This window comes from Pinus tabuliformis, chromosome 9 (assembly GCF_031772625.1).
Source record: "Pinus tabuliformis cultivar Carrire ecotype Pingquan chromosome 9, CPIR1, whole genome shotgun sequence".
Classification (NCBI taxonomy): domain Eukaryota; kingdom Viridiplantae; phylum Streptophyta; class Pinopsida; order Pinales; family Pinaceae; genus Pinus; species Pinus tabuliformis.
In genome coordinates this window covers 1,911,852,011-1,911,874,029 of record NC_142307.1, presented here as the reverse complement: position 1 = coordinate 1,911,874,029, position 22,019 = coordinate 1,911,852,011, and the positions used below count along the sequence as shown (strand labels likewise).

The 22,019-nt window shown below is 32.9% G+C and overlaps 1 pseudogene; it reads left to right on the top strand.

Moving 5' to 3' along the window:
* LOC149156579 (putative F-box/kelch-repeat protein At4g39290) overlaps positions 1-22,019 on the top strand; it is a 56,901-nt pseudogene that overhangs the window by 1,174 nt on the left and 33,708 nt on the right.

Here is a 22,019-nt window from a genome sequence, read left to right as displayed (position 1 = left end):
AATAAAACAAGGAAAGAGAAGCATTGGAATCTGAAATAGTTCCTCTACGAAAGGAACTAAAAAATGGAGAAACTTTTCAAAACTACACCACCAGTTCAAATACTTTGGACGAACTCATCAACAACCAACGAACGTAATGTGATAAGATTGGTATTTTTTACAAACAAAAAATAAAAAAGAAGTCAAGTCCTTCAATGAAAATTAAAGAAGATGGATATGCAAAATATACCAAGAAGATAGATCTCTCGGCTAAATCAAGAGATCAAGACTCAAAGGAAGAACCTTGGAAGACAATTCCTCAAAGAATATTTCCTCCCAGGTACCAAGCTATCTTTTATGGTCATTATTATTCATGTGGAAGTTTTGGACATACAACTGTAGAATGTCGCATGTATGTTTGGAATGAATATAATTCCAGGAGATCCTTTAGAAATGCATATTCCGTAAATCAACATAATATCAAAAAATTTGATCATTGGAGAGATGACATCGAATGTTACAAATGAAATTTTTTTGGACATATGGCTAGGGATTATGAATTTCTATATAGGTACAACTATTATCGGCAAAAACCTCGAAGCAAATTTGCAGTATCACGAGATAGAAACCAAATAGAATCTTCAATGAATAACAACGAATGTTACAAATGTCATAACTATCGACACATAGCTCGTAAGTAAAGGTACAAGATCGAATCAACCATGAATGAAAATCTTGATGACGAGAGTAAGAAGATTTGGAAAGGAAAACATGTACATGATGAACAAGTACAAGATGAGAAAGAAATGAAAGAAGGAAATAAGATCCCAAAAATTATGATTTCTTGATTCGAAATGGATTGTGAGGAATTAGCAACTTCTTTATTTAATGAATCGAGTCAAGATGGTCCATTAAATGACACAATATTTTGAACAATTCAGTTTATCGACTCCTAGAAATTTGAAGATGAGGAGTCTATGCAACAATATATGACACAAGTATATGATTGACAAACATGTAATTTGAATAAGATGGTAGTTTCATTACATGTTCAAGGGGAGAAGAATAGTTGAATTATTAAAGATTCAAGAAAGGAAGCGCTAACAAGAAATATCTATGTGAAAGTGGATCAAGACAATCTAACGATTATCAAGATATCTGAGAAGGATAAAGGAATATTCATATATCAAATAAAGTACATCAAGGAAATTCTCAAGAAATTCAAGATGGAAGATTTCAAGCCTATCCTTACCCCCATGGTAACAGGTTGCAAGAAGATTCGTCAACGGACGTGGACCAAAGGTTGTATAGATCCATCATTTGTAGTCTCTTATATGTGACAGTCTCCCTTCAAGATGTGATGTAGGTAATTGGGCAAGTAGCATGATTCCAAGAAGCACCAAAATAATCTCATATTATTCACGTCAAAATAATTCTTCGATACCTTAAGGGTACAACGGAATATAGTCTTTGGTATCCCAAAGGAAATGATCTGGTCATCCAAGCTTATACAAATTCAGATTGGGCAGGAAGTGTTGATTATCGTTAGATTACTAGTGGAGCAGCTAGGTGGTTTCCTTGTCTCATGGTTAAGTAAAAAGAATTGTTTAATATTGTTATCCATAGTGGAAGAAAAATACATCGTGGAAGTATCTTGTTATACTCAATTTCTTTGGATGAAGCAAAACTTGCAAGATATTCAAGTTAAGTTTTGTGAGCCTATTCCCATCTTCTGTTATTACATGAGTGCCATCATTATCTCCAAAAATCCTGTGATGCATTCCAAAACAAAGCACATTCCAATCAAATATCATTTCATTAGAGAGCAGGTTGCCGAAATGAATATTAATCTTGAATATGTTGGCACAAAGGAAAAAATTGCTAACATCTTTACCAAACCATTACCTTGTGAAGAATTTGAGTATCTTTGCCAAAACCTTGGGATTCTTTGAAGTTCTCATTAGAAAGGCGGAGTGGAGGTGTGTACAGGTCTGCAGGATGAAAGTTTGTCAGTGGGAGATACCCTTTTACATTGATGACAAAGGGGAAGAGAAGGAAGTAGGAAGAGGTGTCATGATCGCAGGGTGAGTACTTGTGTTGCCATTAATTCCAAAGGGGGAGATTGCTGATTAGTGGTGGTCATTAATGTCAACCCAAGAAGTACCAGGTGCTACCTTGATCTTGCATGGACATTTTGACTTGAAAAGTTACTCTATTATGAGCCAAGGATCTTCTAGATGGATTCGACTCATCGAGATGTTTCCGTTGATATATGACACACCACGTAATTCTTCACGGTTTGAGAGATATTCATGTTTGAAGTTAGTAAGCCCAGTTAGAGGGCTAAAACCCTATGGAGTTGCGGCATGGCACTCATAATTGGTTGTGGTCATTGAATAGTCAATAATTAATAATAAAAATCGCTCCTAGAATCCCTCCAACATTCACTTGTTGAGGACCCTCTCAACTCAATACATTCATATAAATAGTGACCCTCATATCCTCCTCTAGTATGGGTTTTGTGGCTTCAAACAGGTCATCGTGGAATTTTCGCTATAACCTTATTTATGTGATGGTTCAAATGTTGAAAGTTTAACCCATTTGTACCGAAATCTTGATTAATCTAATGACCAAATTTCAGATCTTGGTTCGCTATATTTTTAGAGATATGATCTGAGGAAGGTAGGGTTTTTGCAGGCTCTAGAATTCTATCCCGAACATGTGATGTTGGGAAAATCGTCATAACTGTCTCTCTAACTATGGGATTCAAATTTCATAAATAGTGACAGAAAGAGGATGAACTGTAGTGTGTTGGGTTATCTTTTTTAGGGTTGAAGGTTGCAACAATGACACGTGGCACTTCGTACAAGTTTTCTCTACTGAAAAAGTCTATAATTGGGTCATTGTGGTAGATTGGGCATAACAATTTCTTGAAGAATCCAATCTTGATTAGACCTATGGAGTTGGAAAGAGGACTCAGAGATCTACAACAAGACAAAATTTTAGACCATGGAGATCCAAAATTACATACATACAAGAGATTCAATATCGAGCTCCTAGAAGGCAAGACAAAACATGCATTCAAGGATCACTACAGTAAGGAACACACATCAATAGTCAAGGGTAAGTCTCCTACAACAATGTATGTATGATTAGTGTTTACATTTGAATTTTGAGTATCATCTCCAACATATGTTTTTTCAATACAACGTAAGTATATACAACGTCTCGGTTATATCTCTATGTCTCTATATGTCATAGTTTGTTTTGATACCACATTTTAGATGTCCTGTTCTTGATGCTACACTTTTGATGCTAGATATTCCTGATGCTACACCAAGTCTACTAAATATATATGATGTTGTAAGTTCATGTTACTTTTCTTGTCATAGTTGATAGAATGGTCTCTATTGTTGTACTTAGAACTTGGTCCATCAGAATTCTAGGGTTTGTCATCAGTTTTTATTGTGTATATCTTTAGCTCAGTTTTGGATATAGTCTTGCATAGAGTCCAGGCCTATATCAAGAGTGGGAGTCTTTGTCTACTGCTGCAGCAAGTAAACAAAAAAATTGACAAGAACACTTCAGTTACGCATTGTAATTTTAATTTATATTTAATATGCACTTACATGTGTTTTGTTGGAAGATGTAAGTTGAATGGTATTTTGTTTTGTTTTGGGATTGATTTCGCAGGAAAATTTTGCATGTAGATAGAAGAAGATTCAGGTCCAACAATAAGAAAAAATTAAAGAGTAGAAGTGTCACATAAAAGGAAGCATTGCAGTGGGACATCCTTGAAGACATGACAACCATCAAGATGTCGTGAAGTATTGTTATGGCCAAGGGTCATCATTGTAAGGTTGTAAAATAATAATTTATAAAAGAGTCATCGGTGTAAAAGAGTCATTTGTAAAAGATTCATCATTGTAAAGTTGTAAAAGAGTCATTTGTAAAAGATTCATCATTGTAAAGATGTTAATATAGTCATTTTTGAAAGAGTCATTTAGCCTAGAGTCGAAGAGGTAGTGTTGGGAGGTTTACGAGTCACTGTTGGGTAGATTTCATGGTTGGGTTGTAGGTCATAAAGAGATTGGGTGTTTGGATAAGTACATGAAAATCATTGTACATCTTATTTTATTGTGGATCTTTGTCCTTGGTTTGGGAATCCATAGTCTTGTCTTATTTCAGTCATTATAAGGTGGCAAGGAGGTGCTAGGAAGGTGTATGAAGTTGCCTACAGGTTGGGGCCTATGAACACTTCAGGGTGGTAGGGTGGTTCTTGGGAGAGTTTTGGCTCACTAGGGTGTTGGGGCATCCATTTAGTTGATTACTTAAGAAACCAAGGAATTGGGGCATTCCTCCAGTGGGAGCTGGAGAAGAATGATTTTCTAGAATTATAGGAATTTGTTGATTTCATTTCAGTTTGGGATGAGGATTAAAGAATCTATTAGAAAAACGTTTGGGGGTTTTTGAACCATAGGGGATTTTCCACCTAAAATTCTTGTCCCTACTTTGTTATTTTATTTATTGTTATTATTGCATAAACATTAATAATAGTTTCAGATTAACTAATGCTCTGAAAATATTTGAAAGTGCTAATGACAAAGGAATACTGATTCACCCCACCTCTTATTATTTCCAACAATGACATCCCTTCTTACTTCAATATATCTTCCTTCCTTGATGTAGATTCTATATGCTTTTTAAGAGAGACTATATCCAAGGAATATTCCCTTAATACTGGTAGAATCCAACTTATTTCACTTTTCTTTTGGAACATGGATATATGGTGGACTTCCAAAGATTTGAAGGTGATCCACACTCAGATGATTTCCTATGAATAGTTTTTCTGGGGTTGTATTATTGAGACTTCTATGAGGATTGAATGTATACGGCTGTCATTGTTTCTTCTACCCATAAGAATTTTGGTAGGTCCTGATCAAGGGGCATTGTTAAAATGCCTTCTTCAATTGACCTATTCTTCCTTTAGAACACTCCATTTTGATTGGGATAATATGGAACAATGAACTCCCTCTTAATTCCTGGTTCCTTAAAATATGTAATGAATTCCTTAGAAATGTATTCCCCATGATTGCTTGGCCTTAGGGATTTTATATTTCTTTCAATTAGGGTTTCCACTTCGGATCTAAATTGCTTGAATTTTTTGAGCACTTCATCTTCTATTTTGAGAAGGTAGATCCATGTATTTCTTGAATATTCATCAATGAATGTTACATAATAGAGATGAACTCGAAGTGAATTTTCAGACTTGGGCCCACACACATCAGAATGAATGAGGTCTAGTATCTCTTTAGACCTACTTTCACTATTTGGAAATGGCTTTCTTGTATGCTTTCCCAAAGAGAATACCTTGCACAAACCTTCATGATCTAACCTCATATTGGGAATGCCATGAACCAATTGACTAAGAGTAGGGATGAATTTATAATGTAAATGACTATATCATCTCTGCCATAGCTCAATGGTATTTATTTCCATATCAACCAAAGCTTGAGGAGGAGGTGTAATAACTCTATAAAGGCTACCTTCACGAACTCTAATAACCCAAGCTTTATAAATGCTATAGTATTTTCCCCAAACCAATACTTTTCCATCAACAAAAGAAACTCTTTCCTCTTTATCTTCTAAACAAGAAATAAAAAGTGAATTCTTTTTCAAGCCTAGACCATATAGAAATTTTTTGAGATGAAACTTAGATCCATTCTCTAGCTTCAACAATGTTGATCCCATGAATATGAAAACATAGCTATTGTTGTCACCTAATTCCACTGCATGAGATCATGGATCTTTTGATAGTGTATGAAGGTTTTTACTTTCTCTTGTAACGTGTCTTGATGCTGCACTTTCAATGATCCATGAATTTTCATCACTAAGAGAACCTGTAAGAGAAACTAAGAATCCTTGAATTTTGACCTGGTTTAATAAGTAGTGGATGCCCTCCTTGATCTAACTTCTAGAAGTGTTGATACCCATTCTTATGTAGATCATGAAATAGGGAGAATCCATGCCAACAAAGTGATTTTCAATTTTTCTTGACCTTAGCTTTGATACCATGTTGGAAAATGAATGAAAATATATTAGGGTTTGATTCTTGTTCCTTGATAATTACTTGTAAGTTATGTTCGATTATTTTACTTCTTTATTATATTATCTTTCATCAATAAATTACCATATTATGTGTGTATGAATATCACAAAATCAGATACATAAGATGTAAGCACTATGCCAGAGAAAAACCCCTCTAGAGGGGAAAACCCAGTAAAAAATTCTCTTTCTTTCAATAGTATTGTTTGAGACTCTTTACCCTAGACAAATACCAAACCTTCCCTCCACACCAAGTTATATTCCCATATCTTTGACCGCTTTCCAACAAAACTTCATTCCCAACAACTTTCACTATGTAGCAACTTCTGGCATTAGGAATCAACTGAACTTTGAACACTTCGATCTCCCAAACTAAGGAACGAAACATAGAGAGAGAGGTACCAAAGGTTCAATTTTATTCTTTTCCTTAGACTCCACCCAACTCGCACTTCCCTTTTCTTCCTTCGACCCACTTTGCACTACTTGACACTTCTCCAACTTCCTTAGAGATATCAAACTAGCTTGAGAGGAGATGCTCCAAATCAATTCTACTTCCTTCTATTTATAGGCTCCAATTGAGGTCAAATTGGTGTCCTTAGGCTGGCTTGATTTCTTCTAGGCTAAATTTATTTGGAGGTTACATAAATTATATTTGACTCAATACTAAACCCTTTTACATGATTCAAAAGCCCGAGAAGGGTCTCATTAAATGTACAATGCCTTTCTAAGCTCAATATTAATCCTAGGAGTCCACAATGGTGACTTTGACTAATATAATGATGCCCCAAGCATGAAACCCATGCTTTAATAAGTCATTGATACAATAATAATAATTATTATCTTTATTATTTTGACAAGTATATTACATGATGACTCAAATACGTTTAAGGAAGACCGAACCTAGTTCTATTTTATAACACTTCCACATCAAGTGTCCCTCTTGATTTTCATGTGTTGATCTCTCCCCTTTCCTTGTTCTCATCATTTTCATAATATGGATTAGATGAATTGTGTATTATTGCTTGTGTCTCAACAATTACAACTGAACTATCATCATAAGCATATAGAATCCTTTGCATTGTTAAAACTGTCCTCTCAAAATGACCTATACCAAACTATATTTTTTTCAATCCATTTAACCCATGTAGTAAAAATATATAGACAAAAATTTGTATGACTCCAGTTAAATTTGTGCAGATTCAAAGTAATGGTTCAACATCTGGATTTTTATAAAGTATTTCACTATCCCTCAACTTTGAAAATTAAAAGTCTCTTTCCTCCTCTAAGTTGACTAATGAAAGCTTCAATTATGTGATTTTCATGTCCCAATTCAATAGAAAATAATATAGGAATAACTAAATATGAGATCCTAAATGATGTTCATGTTGCTCTAGTTCACATGAGTTCCATGGTTTTTGAGGAGATAGACTGGACTTCCCAATACATTCCACCTCAAGTGTCACTACCGTTTTACATTTTTTGATCTCTCCCCTTGATTTGTTCTCATTGTTTTCATCAAATGGATTGGATGACTTGTTTATTGTTGCTTGTCCCTCAACAATTACAGCTAGACTATCATCAACAACATATAGAATCCTCTGTATTGTTGAAACCATCTGCTCAAAATTATAGGCATCAAACTCTATTCTTTTCAATCCATATAACTAATGTAGAATAAATATATAGACAAAAATTTGTACGACTCCATTTAAATTTGTGCTTACAAGTAATGGTTCAACATCTGAATTTTGCCATTGTTTTTCAATATTCCTCAAAATTGATAAACCTATTATTTATTTCATTTGATTCACTGCATCCAAGAGCTCTATCCACACTTTATATGTTTTTCCTAAACAATTTCTTGTATGTAATATCCATAGGGTCAATTGTGCCAATGATGATTCCATTTTAGTTAAAAACTTTCCCAGGTCTGTTGCAAATATCCAAACATTTTTGTTGAGGTTGAAAGATATAAATCTTGCGAGCACCTTAAGAATACCATCACATAAATCCTTGTTTTCACAAGAGTGTTGAAACTTGGAAGTCTTTCCCAAGATGCATCTTAGCCTTTAGGGAGCCTTTTTTTCAAAGAGACGTCCACTAGACTCCTTAGAATAGAGTGTTGTATATAGAGTCCTCATTGTAACATATTGGTTTAAGGAGATCATATTTTATATTAACTATGAAATACTTTCTATTTGTTAAATCCATTTTTTTTATATTGTAGGATGGAAAATCAGTCTGGCATGAATAAAATAGACCTGCTAATGTACAAATGTTGTACAAATTAAAGGGATACTGTACAAATAAAATGGAAGCCATTTGTCCATAAAAGTGGTTGTTGCTCATAAGACAATTTGTAGAATTTTTTTTAGTGTAATTGGTTTTGAAGAGGTTAAACCTTGTGCCATTTTTCTAACAAATGAGACAAATAACCTCCAATTTTCAAGATGGAATAAATGTTGGCTAATACTCCATGGTTAACTTGTTCTTTTTTCAGAGTGAAACTTATGTTAGAGGACAATAAACAATGTTTAATACTTTCCTACCAAAACAACAATGGCTTATTTCTCATCAACTCCTCTTGTTATAATTATGAGTTGGATATTTTTTTTAATTAATTAATTATTATAAACATGAATATAAAGTGAAGTGTGTTGTAAATATATATGAATGATTACTTTTTATATTTTAAGAGAAAATAATGTTTATATGTTTTGGGCATTGTAATTTTTATGGTTTTTTAAGAATTTATTTATTTATTTTTACTAACTTTGAATACTATCTTAAATGAGTTGATGAATATTTCATCATCATTTACATATATTATGAATTATATATTCTTGGGATAGGTTTAGTCATTGTTGTTGTTGTTTTTTTTAATCTATGCACAATTTTTAATGAATGTAAAATAGAAATTTTGAAACATATTCAGGATTATAGTTTAGAAGTACATTCTTAGTAAATAGTGAAAGAGAAAGTGCATGTTGATTATTTTTTTATCCATCTAATTTCCCTTTTTGAAATATTTTCATAAAATTTCTACTTTTTTTATTTTCACTTATGTTGCAAAGAATATTTTTGATTTATTTCAAGTTTTTTCTTTGCATAACATTGATTATCCAATAAAAATTATTTTAACCAACATATTATTCAATATGTTAAGTTTATAATGAAATTTTAAATAACTTGCCATGTTTTATGCGTTCTTTTTGTTTTATTCTTCATATTTCTACTCTTTATCTTCAATCCTTACATAATGAAATACACAAACTATTAAATACATTTTACAACCTAAGTAAAGGATTTCAAGCTAAAACTATTTACTAGTTTGGCGGTGCGTTCATCTTTTTTCTTAGTCAAGATAGATACAACACCTTTTCCAATGGTGTTGATATAGTTATTTTCTCCTAAAGTAATTTTAGGTTGAATGGAGCTATAAATGCTAGAAAACAACTTCTTGTTACATGTTGTGATTGTTGAAACCACTGCCCAACAACCAAATATCCCTTTTCATCTTCTTTAGTGATTTTACGTAAGATGAACATTGACTTAGATGTCTCTTTTCTAGTGTTGGAGACATTATATTTTCCCTTGTTTGAACTTGATTTCTTCTTTCCACATTTAGTTTCACAGGTTCCATATTTTTTTTGCAATAGTCACACAGTAGCTCGGACTTATCTCTTCATTTTATGCCTCTCCTCCTCTAATTCAGAGAGTTTCTAGGATGTTCTAATTATCCCGACTGTTCTAGTGTAGTTATACCTTATACTTAACAATTACCTTTTCATTTTCCTCAACAAATTGATGTTTATCTCTTACAGGGGTGTTCTAAGGTATCCTCTTCCATGTTGATTCTTAATTCATGGGACAAGAGAGATATTATTAGTTCCTCTACTATCAGTTCAGATAGATATTTTCAATCCTCTATGGTAATGAAAACCATATTGAACATCTTAGGTGGGATCCTATGAACTTTATCCATAATTTTAAGATCACTCTAGTCATGAACTAGTCATTGTTTTCTATCTCCTTCATATTCAATGTTTTAAACTCTCTCATGAGGGTTTAAATATTTATAGTCTTCACTTTGTCATTAGTCTAATATGATTATGTTAGGATATCCCATGCCTTATTTTTACTCGATGCTCCGATTATTTTGGGAAAAATTGAATCATCCATTGAACTATGGATCCAAAACATGGCCTTGTTCTCCTTCGTCCTCATTTTTGCAAATTGATTTTTCTATCCATTAGAACTGGCTTGCAGAGTTGCTTGATGTATTTTTATTCTCTACTACTTCATAAAATTATTGTACCTACAGTGAATACTTCATTCTCATAAACCAAAATGCATAGTTCTTTCCATTAAAAATTGGTCCTTTTGTTTTCCCTATATTACATGTAGAGGCCACTAAAAAGAAATTGTAATACCAAAAAAAACTTCTCTATAATATCCCCACAATCACACATTTTTTTTTTCAATACATGAGTCAAAAAATCACTTTCATTTTTTCAAGATTGACAATGAAAAGAAACCCTTAGAAGATACATTTTTTTAACTTCCACATGACTCATTTTTCTTTTAATGGGACTAAACCTTCAAAATGTCATACACAATTTCTACACATAATAAATGATGATAATATCAAATTTTTAATAAATTGATTCTGGGAATGGGGAAGTAATCCAAATATTGATGAAGCTAATAACTTTAAAAATTTTCAAATATTCATGGTTTTGTAGCTTACAAACCTATATCTCAAATAAAATTCTGACTCTGCAAAACTATATATTTTGGTGGGTATGAATGGAAACCCACAAATACTTCAAATCTGTTATTGTGACATGGTTAGTACTAATTTTTACACCTTAACAACTAATATGATCTTTAAATAATAGATGCAAAAATTAGCAAATATATAATGGAATTTTCCCTGTGTGTCACTGGAAAATCCTCTTGTTTGTTTGGGTTGGCTCTTTCAAACCTTATAGGGGGTCCCCAATGATTGTACCTACTTTTCTATCCTAAAAATATGCAAAAAAATAATCCAAATCAATGAGATTAAGGTTGTTTTGCTTGAAAGTTAGTTGCCAAATCAATTATGTGAAAATTCGTAAATTAAATGTGGTACAATTCTTTACAAGGAAGTCTCTAATATGGTAAGATACAGTAAGAAAGAAAATGTAACTAAGTGGATAATTTCCTGAATGAATACTTAGAACTCTTAACATTATTAACATTTTATGCATGATAATGCTGGATAATGTAAAGACTATATTATATTAAAACTTAGTTTTATTTTACAATGGAAATGTTAGGTGAACTTTACTATGGGAAAGAGTCAAAGTTTACTGAGTCATTAGTAGTGGTTTTGGGCCCATGGGTTTTTAATTTCCCATGGTTTTGTGTCGAATGATTGCATGTAATGAATCCTTTAAATGGATAGGAGCAACTCTATTGCAATGGGCTAGGGAAGTTAGTGGCAAAGCCTCACTTAGCCATCTTGGCCAAGAAATAATGGAATTATGTCAACTAAGTTTTTCCCCAGAGTTGAGGTTTTACCAAGGTAAAGAATATGTGGATTGTGTTTATGTTTCATGATTTTTATTAGTTTATTTTAATTGTCTCATTAAATATATAACTCTTTGGTAAAATTTCTACGATTGGTATTAGAGCCAAGTCTTGGCTTTAAAGGGATGCCTTTGTTGCTAAGGATTTTTTGGCCTGGTGGATGGAGAGATCAACACAATGTTTTAACAGATCTGACCATAGATAAGGAAAGCAACATGAACCACCCAAAAGTGGGTCATGATGAGAATAGTTGGTGGCCACAGTTAAGGAGGACATTTCTACAATGAAGGAGGTCTGATTTGTCGCTGTAATGCAGATATGGATATAGAACATGACAATTAGAGGAGACAAAAATGGATCCTTCTGACTAAGAAAGCTTGATGTGGAGGCACAATATGCAACATCCATAGGGAAGACTGTTAAATGTCTAATGGTGGAACATATACATGTAATATATCTCTTGACAGGGAAACAAATGTGAGTGAAGAGATAAGAATATTGGTGGTAGAATAAGTTGACAATGGTTAGGGTGTTGTAAACATTGATTAATTTGGTAGTTTGATTCATGAATCCTATGTAAATGAGTAAAGGTATTCCATATACTAACTTATGTAACATTAGATACTACAATTTGATAGTAGAAGTTAATGTCACATATTGCAAAAGGGAAGGGATCCACAACAATCAGTGCATGAGTTCTAATGGTGATAGGAAAGATCTATGGTGCTCTAACTCATGTATAAAAATTCATGATCCTATTATGAAGTTGGAGTTGACATTAGAGGATGGGTCATACAAAAATGCATGAAAATTAGTCACGTAGATGTTCGAGGAGTCATGATAATCATAAAACATTACGAGCCACTACTAGAGATAGGAATGAATTTTGAAGAAATAGTATGATGGTATAGATAAAATTGATTGTAGCATAAAAAATTATAAGGATAATGTAATTTTTTGGTCTAATCCTCCTAAATTCGCCATTATTATGAGGCACAATTTCATGCTCATTGGAATACCAATGAAATACCAATTCATTGAAGTAATACTGGAATTAGCATACCAATATATGGATATTTGACATTGATTTCTACATTGTATATTTTTAAGTTTATTCATTTTACTTCATGAAACTAATTCGACTGACTCTCTCTCTCTCCTTGCGATATAATTTTGGATTCCTAGGGTTTTATTTCATGGGACTGGTTTATTTTGTCCTTGGTTTGCATTCTCTAATGAAGGAAATGAAGGTGATTCAAAGGTGCTTGTCATGATAATATAGGGAAATATGAATTTGGTACTAGGGTTTTGTTTCATGAGAATGGTTTCTTTGGTCTATGGTTCATGATATCCAATGAAAAAGGGACAAAGAAGGTGATTCAAAGGATCCTGTGATGGTAATATGGGGGTGTTTTCCCACAAACCATTAGGGTTTATAAGAGACAAGCACACTGCTTAAAAGCCATGGCACCTATAATTCTACCATCAATTTCATGAAGGAAATAATAAATCCAAAGAATGTTGGAGTGATATTGGTTTCAAGAAGGAAAAAATAAATATGAGTCTTCAAGAATTATTCTTCTTGGACTACCCATTGAAGGAAGCAATAAATATGAGTCTTCAGACATTATTCTACCTAGATTAGCCAACGAAATTGTATTGGATTTCTGGGCCAAAGTTTGAAGACTAATGCATCAACACCTCATAGTAGTCTCTAAGGTATGGAAAATTGTTTTATCCTCCCAAATTATTAATTGGAATTAATCATCAAAAGGGATTTCAAAAGACTATTTTTATGTAAAGCTAATTTTATTTACAATTGAGGATGAGAGGTTTTATGCCTAGAACCTAAAGAACATTTTTTTTTTCCTCTCCCCATATTCGACATCAATGTGACATTTTCCAAGTTCATTTTGAATAGAGAAACTATTTTCTCTATTGGGGGATTTTTGGACTATGCCACTTCATCTAATGTGTATGCCTATGACCCCTCTTTCAATAGGTGGGATTCCCTATCACCCTCAAGCTTTCACGATACAAGCCTATAGTTGCTAGCATTTATGGGGGTGGGGAGGTTTATGTCATGGGTGGTTGTGTGGATTCTTCAAAGTAGGTAGAGGTTTATGATCTTGACATAGGTTTGTGGACTTCTTTGTCTATTCCTTCATCACAGATTTTAAATGATAGATTTTGTTGGGACTCAGTCATAATGAATGGGAATTTGTTTATGTTAATTTTTTAGTGCTAATTAGACAAGAACAATTTTCTACAACTAATAATTACTTCCAATGATATATGATAATACTTTAGCACACCCAAGAACATCATTAAGCAATTACACTCTAAAAATTCAACTTCTTAGCAACTTCAACTTCTTCCTCAAATTACCTACCGTGTGTTAGAGAGAGAAATATGTGAATGATGAGTGAATGTTTGAGTAAATGAGAAATTAAAGTGTCATTTAATAGTGATATTAGCGTGCCCAAGAGGCACTTCTCTTTGTAGATTAAATTAAATTTAAATTTAATTAAATTTTCTTACTTGTAATTTGAAATTCCATTTTTCTTTCGTTTAGCTTGTGTATCTAGGGAATACCTCCTGTAGCTACATATAAAATCAACACTCCCTCTTATGTAGGGAGGTATTCATCTTGATTTCCTCAAGATGTTCACTGAGCTAAAAAAATTCTCCATCCCGAGAAAATATTGAATGAGCCCACTATGTTAATGTATCCATCCACTTCATGTTTAATTCTAGAACCACATGGGAATCATCTTGCATCAACATCATGCAAAGGATCTATTCATCCACTAGGAAAATACCCTTTATCGATATGGTCATGCACCCGATGACCAAGGGGTGAATGCATGAAGATGGGTTACACTTTCTGGCCAAATGTGGTGATGAAATTTCAAGTTTTTCCTCTTTTAATGAATTGAAGCCCTTAAAATTCATATAAACACTATGAATTTTGATTCAAAGTAAAAAGACAAATTCTGAATAATTATGTTGTTGTTTTAGTTATATTTTTTGCAAAAATATTTAGTGTCGTATAATATGTCAATTTTCCATTAAATTAAATCGTTGTCATTGAAAATGTTTACACATCTTAAGAGGTATGCATATGTTCATGTGGCATAAATTAGAATAAAATGTGTAATTTAATATATATATGTATGTATGTATGTATGTATGTATGTATGTATGAGCATGATGTACATATAGAGAGTTAAGTTTTACATATTAAAAATTTATTTTATAATACAAAATTATATTTGTTATTATTTTTCGAAGTTGGCGAAGTAATATTTCAATTGCATTTTGCAAACACATGTGTTCATGTAAGGTCTTTTTCAACTATTTAAATAAATTGAAAAGCCAAGAGTACCCTTTTGAGGAGGACTTGCAAAATAAGATAGTGGTATTTTTTGAAATTTTTTCGTTGTGTGTATTTTATGATATTGATTTTTTATTCAACCTCTATAAAACTATTACAAACAAATTCAAACATTATGTCTAAAATAAATTATGGATGAAAAATATCATACGAATTTGAAAACATCAAACTCATATGCCATTGGATAGAGGATTCCTTCATGAATTGAGCATGATCAACTATGGCACCTAAGGACAAATTTTCCCCTAAGCCTGCTAGGATACAAAATGGTATTGCAAGAAATTTTGCAGAAGGGGTACTGAAATTGTGGATTTTAGAACTTTAGGGGCTCGATCGAGTGCTTAAAGAACTTGATCGAGCACTATGGCTCAATCGAGCCTTTGTAAAAAAAATTGAATCCCATAATTTATCCAAAGTTTATGATTTTACCACATTTTAAAATTCCAAATATTATTATAATTTTTGTTATCATGTCATGTAGAAACCTTATTAAATTTAATATCAATATTAAAATATTATTATTATTATTAAATTAAATTATTAAATCTGATACTAGTATAAAAAATTAATATTAATAGATTTTAATGTTAACATTAAATATTTTAATTTTGGATTAATACAATATTATTAACTTTAATATAATATAAAATTTGTTATATTATAATATATACTAGAGCAACCACATTAATAAATGTTGTTGATATACATCATTTGCATAGCAGAAGAGTTATTAACACAAAAAGAGTCAAACAAGCTAACTTATTATGTTAATTTTATTTAACCTAATTTTTTATAAATCTAACATAATAAAATATGTAACATTTTTAAAATCTTAAAGTAATCATAAACTAAAGCTACCTAAAGAAATGAAACCTAAACAGATTCAATTGGAAGGCATGAAGTATACTATGTATCTCCGATGGAGGCAACTGGACCATTAATATTTTGGAAAAATTTAGATAATATTTCCATGGAAAATTATCATTTTCCACCCAGGTGAGTGTACAACACACATTTGAAATCTTGCATTTTAAATATGTTTAATATAAAAAAATTAAGTTGTTGTATGATGTAATTTTATTTATTTATTTAAACATATCAAGAAAGGGGACCACAAATATGGAGAGAGAGATAGGAGGAGAGAGTGCCAGAGAAAGAGAAGGAGCTCAAGAGGTGGAGTTGGAGGAAACGATAGGGAAGGAAGAAGTTCATGACATATAGGAGAGAGAGGTGGATAGATAATGAGAGTGAAAAGAGAGAGATGGAGAGAGAATGTGTATGTTTGGGGGTGAGATAGAAATAGAAAGAAGGAGAGGTGGAGGGAAGTGGGTGAGAGAATGAGAGAGGGAGGGAGATAGTCAACAATGTTGCAAGACAAAGCTCGATAGGGAGAGATATATAAAGAGAGGGTGTGAGTGAGTGAGTGATGAGGGGGAGAGATGGAGGGAGGTGGGAGAGAAATGAAGAGAGAGAATATTTCAGAGGGAGAGATGGAGTTAGAGGTGGAGAGAGAGGGAGGTAAGAAGAAATAAATATAGAGAGAGAAATTTGGGAAGAGAAAGAGAGAGGGAGAGGAAGGGATATATATATATATATATATATATATATATATATATATATATATATATATATATATATATATATATATATAGATATATATATAGATATATATATAGATATATATATGGAGAAATAATGTGTATGTTTGTGGGGTGATCCAAAGAGACGAAGAAGGAGAGATAAAGGGAGATAGAGATATAGCTGGAAGGGCGAGAGAGGGAACAATAGAGAGATAAAGGGACAAAGGGAGAGATACATAGATAAGAAGAAAGATTTCATGCGTATCTATGGGGGTGAGATAAAGAGGAAAATAAGGAGAGATGGAGGGAGATATAGATCTAGATGGAGGGGGGAGATAAAGGGAAGACAATTTCTTTCACTAGATGCATTGATTTCAATGTACAGACACTGATTTCTAATCCTATTTTATTTCTTTCATTCGATGCATTGATTTTTGTGTAGGTTTTGATTTCTAATTCTATTTCATTGTTTTCATTAGATGCATTAATTTCATTCAAGATGTTAATTTCTAATCTTGTTCGATTGATATTGCATTAGATGCATTGATTTCAGTGTAGATGTTGATTCCTAATCCTATATAATTGCTAACATGAAATGCATTGATTTTAGTGTGCATGTTTATTTCTAATCCTATTTGATTTTTTGCAACATTATATGCATTGATTTTAGTGTAGATGTTGATTTCTAATCCTATTTGATTTTTTGCATTAGATGCATTGATTTTAGTGTAGATGTTGATTTTTCATCCTATTTGATTGCTTGCATTAGATTCATTGATTTGAAGGAAGATTTTGATTTCTGATTTGATGTAACTACATATATCATGTACATTAATTTCAAGGTAATTAGTTTAACATTGTGTATTGATTGCAATGTAAGCACAAAAACAATTAGTGACGATGTGCATTATGACAAGCGTTTGCATATAACCTCAAACAAAATAAAATCAAATAAAACTTGTATTTTTAACTTTTACATGTTGACATCTTTTAAAATTGAATATGAATTCTTTCAATCATATTTAAGCTTTTAAAAATTGAATAAAACTTATTTCAATCATAAAGAATTGATTAAAATTCTTGAATAACTACTTCTAAATTTAGGAAAGTTGATAAGATTATATAAAATTATTGAAATATTGTCATATATTATTTTTCAACCTATATATTAAATTTCAATACGGCTTATATCATGTTACGAGGTTTTGAGATTATCTTGTAGATAATATCAAAATAAATAATGTTGAATAAAACCTATTTGTTGTTTACATGACATCTTTTAAGATTGAATAAAACTTATTTCAATCGTATTTGTGTTTTTTAATTGAATCTTGAGATAAGAAATTGATTGAAATACTTAAAAAAGTTGTCCATGCAGTGGTGTATGGGTGGCTTACAAAATTTTTCATATATATACATATATACATATATACGTTTATTATAATATGGATGAATTTATAATATATATATATATATATATATTTTAAAATTGAATTGTAATAACATACATGTTGATTTCACTAAAAGAAACTTTCTACAAGACAATATGAAGCATGATTGTAACTCTTTCCATCTTCAATATTAAACATGTTTTATTTTAGTTCATTTCAACTATCAAAGTGACTTGCATCATAACTTAAATTTGTAATTATTTTCTTAGTATATAAACTTGGAAATCAAAATTATTATATTTTACTAATAAGAGTTATCGTATATAGATTTTTTTTTTTTTTTAAATTAGTGAAATAATTTTAACAGGTCCATACATTTCAAAAATTAATGAGCATGAGTAAATAAGATGAATACAAACCCATAAAATGAAATAGTGAATACATGTACCAATAAATTATTCATATGAAAATATATACAAATTACAAATATCACATGAACATCCATAAATTGAAATAATAAGCATTCATAAACTAAAATAATGTCCATGTATATCCATAAACTATCCATGTAATAAACTATAAAAAGTACGTATCACATGTGAATGTGATCTATCAAATGAGCCTGCAAATATACAAACTATCCACTCTAAGTACCACTAGAACTCCTATATGAGTTTTGTCGTGCAAAGTAAGTTTCCATAAGAAGGTATTACAATATATCAGATTCAAATTCAAACTAATTATATCATTGTTTGTACAAAATAGAAAATATGACAATAAATGATTTTGAACCACATTTTTAATTACATATACATGAATCTACTAACCTCAATAGAGTCCAAATGCAAGTCATATAAGAAAGGGGTCTAATGAATCTAGGTTTCATGCTCCCCTATCTGTGGATCAATGATTGAGGCCTGCATCGATGGACCCGCATCATCAGTGCCTCTAAACCCAACATCCCACTCATGTATCCACATAGCAACGACATCAATGACACTCTGCATATGGGCCTGTGTACACAATGGCAAGGACACATTATAATTAGTCTTAAAATTGGTTAGCATATATGTGTAACTTAAAAAAATATATGTTGAAATATTAGGAATAAAATTTCTTACCTCAACTATTGGTTCATGTGGTTGTACATAGTTACTATCCTCCACTTTAGTGAGCATATGAGGTGGAGGTGGAGGTGGAGGAGAATCCATGGAAACATGCTCTAGTTGAGGATGTCCTGGTCGTTCAATTGCCCCCTTAAATGACCTCATAAGCTCATCCATATAGCTAGGGAGTGTCTACATGTTATCATGAAATTATTATTATAAATGCAATCTAATATGAACTAGAAATTAATATAAATAATAATGCATAATTTGAAAATAAGAGTCAAAAGTTTCATATATATATATATATACCTGGTTTGTGTCACGTTAATCATTCACCCTTCGAGTCTCATGAATGACATCACTACATACATGTATATGTTGAAATATAGTGAAAGGTTAACTTTGCAAGAAATGCATCATCATACAAGATAAATGAAGGGTCACGAGACAATGGTGGTGGTATGTTAATCTCTCCATCCAGTGAAATACATGCACTAGGCAATGAAGTCTACATGTTGTCTACAATAGTTTCCTTGGTCTCACCACTGAGCTATGACAACTCCTCTATGTTTGTCAGTAATACCAAGCTCTGAAATGGTAGTCACAAGAATATCAGAGGTGGTGACACGTGTCGAGGGTCCCTATGAGCCCCCTCGCACTCATATGTACATCCCAAGCCATGTCCATAATAATGAGATCTCATATGAGTGTAATTCGACGTCATATGTGACACGAACTCTGCATATAAATACTTGGAAAAGCAAATGGTGACCAAGTCATGGTAGGGGAATAGGACCCAAGCTGTAATGAATTTATCATACACAAAAGGGGCTACATCAACATTCTTAAAATATTTCAGTGAAATTGAACCTACATGTTTGGCAAGATGATGGAGAGGGATGTCGAACAACCCTCCATGAAAATCGATGTCCTTGGTGGCCCCTTTCACTACCTCCCAAGTATTTGGGCCTCTAACCTCATGCCTCCTAATCCTTTGTATGGCCTATAGGAGGTGGATTAGTTGGCGCAACCTCTCATATGTCTCGATCAACCTATTGATTTAAATATTGGGGGTTTAAGTTCTGGTTACTGGGTGCAAGCCCCATAAGTGATGATTGACGCTATGTGATTTATTTCACTAGTTTCAATCCCACTTCTTCAGCCTTGTGAGCATCACCCAATGCAATGAGTGCTAAGTGGACTATTAAAAAATCATGAGACGTTAGTTAGTTACGACTACCTCTCATGGAAATGGTCATAGATGAATGACTTACATAACACAATTGAATCCCAAAAAATGATATCTAATATAATGCACTACGAAAACCCCCAACACTTGATTCAAAAGAGTGAAGGGAACTCCACTTGAATGGTTGATGAGGCACAATACTTGCTAAGGTTTTGCAAATGGGGTAGCAAGATAAGTGGGCTTGGTTGTGTGGAAAACTCCACAATTAGGCGCGCTTGAGACAGAGGTGACATAAGGATGGGTGACCTCCCGGGATGTCCTGGTTACTAGGTGAAAGCCCCCAAAGTGATGATTGATGCTATGTGATTTATTTCACTTGTTTCAATCCAACTTCTTCACCCTTGTGAGCATCACTCGATGCAATGAGTGCTAAGTGGACTATTTAAAAATCATGAGACACTAGTTAGTTATGACTACCTCTCATGGAAATGGTCATAGATGAATAACTTACTTAACTTAGTTGGATCCCAAAAAATGATATCTAATATAATGCACTTCGAAAACCCCCAACACTTAATTCAAAAGAGTGAAGGGAAATCTACTTGAATGGTTCATGAGGCACAATACTTGCTAAGGTTTTGCAAATGGGGTAGCAAGCTAAGTGGGCTTGATTGTGGGGAAAACTCCACAGTTAAGCGCGCTGGAGTCAGAGGCGATCTGGGATGTGTGATTGGGTGCAAGCCCTGGAAGTGATGATTGATGCTATGTGATTTATTTCACTTGTTTCAATCCCACTTCTTCACCCTTGTGAGCATCACCTGATGCAATGAGTGCTAAGTGGACTATTAAAAAATCATGAGATGTTAGTTAGTTACGACTACCTCTCATTGAAATGGTCATAGATGAATGACTTACTTAACGCAGTTGAATCCCAAAAAATTATATCAAATATAATGCACTACGCAAACTCCCAATACTTAATTCAAAAGAGTGAAGGGAACTGTAATTGAATTGTTCATGAGGCAGAATACTTGCTAAGGTTTTGCAAATGTGGTAGCAAGCTAAGTGGACTTGATTGTGGGGAAAACTCCATAGTTAAGCGCACTTGAGCCAGAGGCGATCTGGAATGGGTGACCTCTCAAGAAGTTCTAGTTACCAGGTGCAAGCCCCAGAAGTGATAATTGATGCTATGTGATTTTTTTCACTAGTTTCAATCCCACTTCTTCACCCTTGTGAGCATCACCCAATGCAATGAGTGCTAAGTGGACTATTCAAAAATCGGGATATGTTAGTTAGTTACGACTACCTCTCATGGATATGGTCATAGATGAATGACTTACTTAACGCAGTTGAATCCCAAAAAATGATATCTAATATAATGCACTGCGAAAACCCCCAATACTTAATTCAAAAGAGTGAAGGGAACTCTACTTGAAAGGGTCATGAGGCACAATACTTCCTAAGGTTTTGCAAATGTGGTAGCAAGCTAAGTGGGCTTGATTGTGGGGAAAACTCCACAGTTAAGCGCACCTGAGCCATAGGGGATCTGGAATGGGTGACCTCCCGGGAAGTCCTAGTTACCGGGTGCAAGCCCTGGAAGTGATGATTAACGCTATGTGATTTATTTCATTAGTTTCAATCCCACTTCTTCACCCTTGTGAGCATCACCTGATGCAATGAGTGCTAAGTGGACTA